Source organism: Lytechinus pictus, chromosome 3 (genome assembly GCF_037042905.1).
Source record: "Lytechinus pictus isolate F3 Inbred chromosome 3, Lp3.0, whole genome shotgun sequence".
NCBI classification, from domain to species: Eukaryota; Metazoa; Echinodermata; class Echinoidea; order Temnopleuroida; family Toxopneustidae; genus Lytechinus; species Lytechinus pictus.
In genome coordinates this window covers 69,007,684-69,013,263 of record NC_087247.1, presented here as the reverse complement: position 1 = coordinate 69,013,263, position 5,580 = coordinate 69,007,684, and the positions used below count along the sequence as shown (strand labels likewise).

The window sequence follows — 5,580 nt, the reverse complement described above, 5'->3', positions numbered from 1 at the left end:
CCGGGGAAGGAAACTGGAGTCTATGCGTGGCTATGAGAATTCAATGTGACAATCGTAATAATTTTGATTAGTTTTTATCTCAAACTTCTCTGTTGTTTCATTCGTAGGTGGCAGAATACATGTATGTTTGAAGGGGGCAGGGCGCAGGAGAAAAGGAGCAAATCACTTTTTACAATTGAAGGAGAGAAAGCTATTATCTTGTTTTTCTTTAGTGTCTTACCCCCTCCCCATCCAATATTCCACCGCCCCTGCCTCATCGAATCATTTCAAGCAATTTTTTTGCAAGCTTTACAAAAAGAATTCAAACATACATTCAAGCCAACCATAAAATCACACTCACCTCACATTAACCGGTAGCCCATTGTCTGCCGCTTTGTTAGAAATGCTTGTTTTTCAATGAACCGTCCAATAGGTAGAAATCAAGCATGTTTTCATGTAACTTTTTCTCAACAATGCGTCAATCATATTCTATGCACGAGGTGTCATATGAAAGATGAAAAATTCAGTATTAAAGTTATGAACATTGTTTTCCGAATACATAGCAGTAAAAGCCAGAAAAACTCACTCAAATTTGTAACTTTCTAGCACCACTTGCAATTGTTCTAACTCAGTCATACGTGCATTATGAACGTTGAGATGTGCTTCAAATGAAAGAGGGGAAGTGTATCTTTTCATTGATGTACATCTCATGAAGCAAATTTATAATTATGATGGCAAAAAAATACACTGAATTCTGGTTTCTTTTTTCTGGGATGTACTGCATAACCAACTTTCACTTATCTGACCTTTAGCCTTCTCATAAATCTTAATTCTTAATTTGCCTTGCTGTTTCATTAATTACACACAATTATTCCCAAATACATGTAAAGCTGATGATATACATTTGTTAATCAATGTTTTCTTAAACACATTGCACCTTATGATACCAAAGAAAATCATAATGGGTAATTAATCTTGTTCTTTAAAAAAATGTATGTTGCAAATAAATTAGGTTACATTGAACATCTCTCTTCATTTTCAGAGGACTTTGCAAGGTGGCAATAGGAGGAGGAGCACTTTATATATCGGTAGAACAAGGCATCTGGGGATCTTCATTTGATGGTTCAAAAACAATGAATAAGTTGACAGGCACACTGCAGAGACAGGATGAATATCTTAGACAGGTATTAAACATTTTAATTGAATACTGAGGACTTCTGAATACTGCGACATCTATGCAAAGCCATCTTACTCTTGTAATTTGTTCATTATGTTTTATAATAATTTCAATGAACTCAAAAAATAATCATCAGCCATATATTATGGATGCATTGATCAATATGTGAGATGAACTTACTTTTGTATAAATAATAACTTGACCTGTATGTTCACACATTTTTGGAAGAGAGCACATCCTGCTTTGTGCATTATTTCAGTTAGAAGATAAGAAAGGTGGCATATTGGAATACCTTAAATGCAGATATTTCCCAAGTTCCTCTAAAATGAAAGCCTAAATGCCCATTGATCAGCTTTGTGTATTTCCTATACATATATGAAATGAAAATATTGCTTCATAATAGATATGTTATTAATTATATTGCAGATACCATCTACCGAGCAAGTAGCAAGTAGTACAAGGCAAAGCTGGAATTCAGGTACATGTATATTACTACCCTTTATTAACCCATATTTTCATTTATTGACCACATAAAGGCCTACTTATATGTAAAGCCCAACTTATTCATCTCCTCAAACGAGAATAAAAAGGCCTCAATACAAGATTTTCTAAAAGAATGATATGTATAAATGGCCAAGAAAGGTAATGATACGTTTTTGCACAGTTTCATTATACTGGTGTTTGATACATGTATTATTGATTTAGAATTTGCATTATTCCTGACTATGCTGATGAAAATCTTTCCTTTATATTGAATGATTTGTTAGCAAGTCAATAGTGTGAATTATAATTCTAGTATCATCCAACATTGCAATTATAAGTGTAAGGGCCATTAGGTCTTTTTTCAGAAAGACCTGCTAGAATTCAGATATGGCATTGTTGAATGTAGCATTCTCTTTCGGTGTTATTTTTGTCTCGCCTGCATTGCAGAGCGAGACTATAGGCGCCGCTTTTCCGACGGCAGCGGCGTCAACATTGAAATCTTAACCTAGGTTAAGTTTTTGAAATGTCATAACTTAAAAAGTATATGGACCTAGTTCATGAAACTTGGACATAAGGGTAATCAAGTATTACTGAACATCCTGCCTGAGTTTCGGGTTACATGACCAAGGTCAAAGGTCATTTAGGGTCAATGAACTTAGACCATGTTGGGGGAATCAATATCAAAATCTTAACCAAGGTTAAGTTTTTGAAATTTTGTCATAACTTCGAAAGTATATAGACCTAGTTCATGAAACTTGGACATAAGGGTAATCAAGTATTACTGAAGATCCTGCCTGAGTTTCAGGTCACATGATTAAGGTCAAAGGTCACTTAGGGTCAACGAACTTCGGCCATGTTGGGGTTATTTGAGGAATTGTCATCATAACTTTGAAATTTTATGGATCTAGTTCATGAAATTTGGACATAAGAGCGACCATGTATCCCTGAATATCATGTGCGAATTTCAGGTCACATGACCAAGGTCAAAGGTCACTTCGGGTCAACAAACTTTGGCCATATTGGGGTTATTTGAGAAATTTTTAATCATAACTTTGCAATTTTATGGATCTAGTTCATGAAACATGGACATAAGAGCAACCATGTATCCCTGAATATCATGTGGGAGTTTCAGGTCACATGACCAAGGTCAAAGGTCACTTAGGGTCAATGAACTTTGGCTATGTTGGGGTTATTTGAGGAATTGTCATCATAACTTTGAAATTTTATGGATCTAGTTCATGAAACGTGGACATAAGAGCAATCAAGTATCCTTGAACATTCTGTGCGAGTTTTAGGTCACATGACCAAGGTCATTTAGGGTCAACAAACTTTGGTAATGTTGGGGGTATTTGTGGAATTGTCATCATAACTTTAAAAGTCTATGGATCTAGTTCATGAAAATTGGACATAAGAGCAGCAGTGTATCCCTGAATACCCTGTATGCAGGAACATGGCCAAGATCAAAGGTCATTTAAAGGTCAATGAACTGTGGCCGTGTTGGGAGTATGTGTTGAATTGGCATCAAGGAAGTTTATGGATCTAGCTCATGAAACATCGACATGTATGAATGATTGTTTTGCACATGTCTTAGGTCACATGATCATGGTCAAAGGTCATTTTGGGTCAATGGGCATAATATTTCATTATCATATTAGTGTTTTCTTCTGTGAATAATATTCATTAGCTATTTTCAAAGGACGCACTGCTGCTATATCGCATTGCGTAATGCAGGCGAGACTGCCAGAGGCGTTCCACTTGTTCTTTTAAAAAGGATCTTCAAGCACTTATCTTACAAATCTAGCAAATAGATATTAATCAGAAAGTAAAAACAAAGAGTATATCCTGACATTTTCAGCTCATTCCATGCATTCAATTGCATTGTATATCTGAACTCTTTTTTTTTTCACATTACCATGTATTTCTCACGAGATTGCTCTGTTATTACAAAGATGGATTTTATATGTTGTGATATGCTTTTTATAATGTTGTATCTTTCTTCATTTCTTCTCTTTTCTCAAGTTCTTCTCTTCTGTCTCTCCTCTCTTCTAGTACTTGGCTTGTTTCAAAACTTTAATCGTACATGTCTCTGTCAGTAATTAACTATGATCCCTCTCCAATGAATCATGATAATCATTGGGTAAAATTTTCAATTTGTAGCATTACAGAAAACATTTATAATTTGAAACAGGATTTGCTTAATAATACTAAAAAGGTTCATTATTGCGGATTGAAATAATCGCTAGAGGGTATTCATTTGTCTCGCAATCTACTATGGTCAACAAGGAAATTCGTGATCACTCTCGCAAAAAGTGTTCACTAGCTTACAAGTTCACGAGCCTTCGAGTGCCGCTGCAACTCTTTATCAAGTGACGAAAATTCTCTGATAACGTACTCTATTTATACTAATCTCCAGGACCGTACGCACGAACGCAAGAACAATAGGTGGGCATTGATCCGTTGCGTCGGATGCGGTGCGGCCGGTAATCCGTATATGCAAATAAGCCGGGGGTATATGCAAATACGCCGTGGGTCGGCAATATGCAAATTAGACAAAATTGGCGGGCTCGCTAGTTTCCCGTGGGCGGGGGCTGACTAGCTGAGCGGTCCCTCGTTCGGGTTGGCGTGTACTGCCAGGTAAGGGGGTATTGTGCTGTCGGAATGAATACCCTCTAGCGAGGATTTGCTTAGCTTCAGAAATTATGTAACAAACAATAAATTTGTATGTAATGAATGCTTAAGTGAAATTTTTCCTTCTAACGATAATTTTGCTTCTTATCTAGATGACCCCAATTTGCAATCCTTATATCTCAAACCAATAAAACCAAGTGAAATAATTGATATAGTTTTAAAAATGAAAAGCAATACAAGTTCTGGTCAAGATTCTACAGTGCGTCCCAGAAAAAACGAAACCGAGATTTAGCGATGATTTATCATAACTTAATCCCAAATAAAATAGACAAATGACCTACCAATGTAAAGCTTAGAATCTCCTCTTTCATCTGGTATTACTTATATTATTTCTCCCTCACACATGAGTGAGCAAAAACAATTTGAAGAAAGGATACCAAAAACTCATTTGGCGGGGGGTATCTGAATTTCAACAAGAAAATCACATGTCTTGAAAGTTCAATATCTGCTCTTCAATTTGATACCTCAATTACAGAAAATGGTCAAGAAATAACAAAGTTCTGGTTATTTGAAATAAGGCTTGAATTTCCATAATTTCATTAAATAAACTGTTTTCACCGGTTTCCCACAGAAGCTATCGCATCGTTAACAAAAGACTTGATGCATGGCTGATCGTAGACAAAACGGAGTGTCGACTGAGTTTGAACGCTAGCCTGTAAAACCTCTTCATTTTATGAAATTATTGAAATTTAAGCCTTATTTCAAATAACCAGAACTTTGTTATTTCTTGACCATTTTCTGTAATTAAGGTATCAAATTAAAGAGCATATATTGAACTTTTTAAAAATGTGGTTTTCCTTTTGAAATTCAGATACCCCACGCCAAATGAGTTTTTGGTATCCTTTCTTAAAATTGTTTTTGCTCACTCATGCGTGAACGAAGAATAATCTAAGTAATATCAGATGAAAGAGGAGATTCTAAGCTTTACATTGGTAGGTCATTTGTCTATTGTGTTTGTGATTAAGTTATGATAAATCATCGCTTAATCTCGGTTTCGTTTTTTATGGGACGCACTGTATAGGTATCAAAGTTGTCAAAAAAATAATTTGTTTACCAGTCATTTGCGAAAATCTTAGTCATATTTTTAACTGTAGTATATCTCCTGGCAAATATCCCGACTTAATGAAAATATCCAGAGTAACCCCAATTTATAAAAAAAGGTGATACGAGTGAACTTAATAATTATAGACCAATCTCTGTACTCTCAATATTTGCTAAAATACTCGAAAGATGTATGTATAATAGAGTTGTTT

General features: G+C 35.4%; 1 long non-coding RNA gene across 1 annotated transcript; it reads left to right on the top strand.

Annotated features, from left to right (window-relative positions):
- The first annotated feature begins 1,123 nt into the window (after nucleotides 1-1,123).
- Nucleotides 1,124-1,635, top strand: LOC135153668 (uncharacterized). Its single transcript, XR_010293160.1, has 2 exons — nucleotides 1,124-1,163; nucleotides 1,583-1,635. It is a non-coding gene; the product is annotated as an uncharacterized LOC135153668 (long non-coding RNA).
- The last annotated feature ends 3,945 nt before the right edge of the window (nucleotides 1,636-5,580 follow it).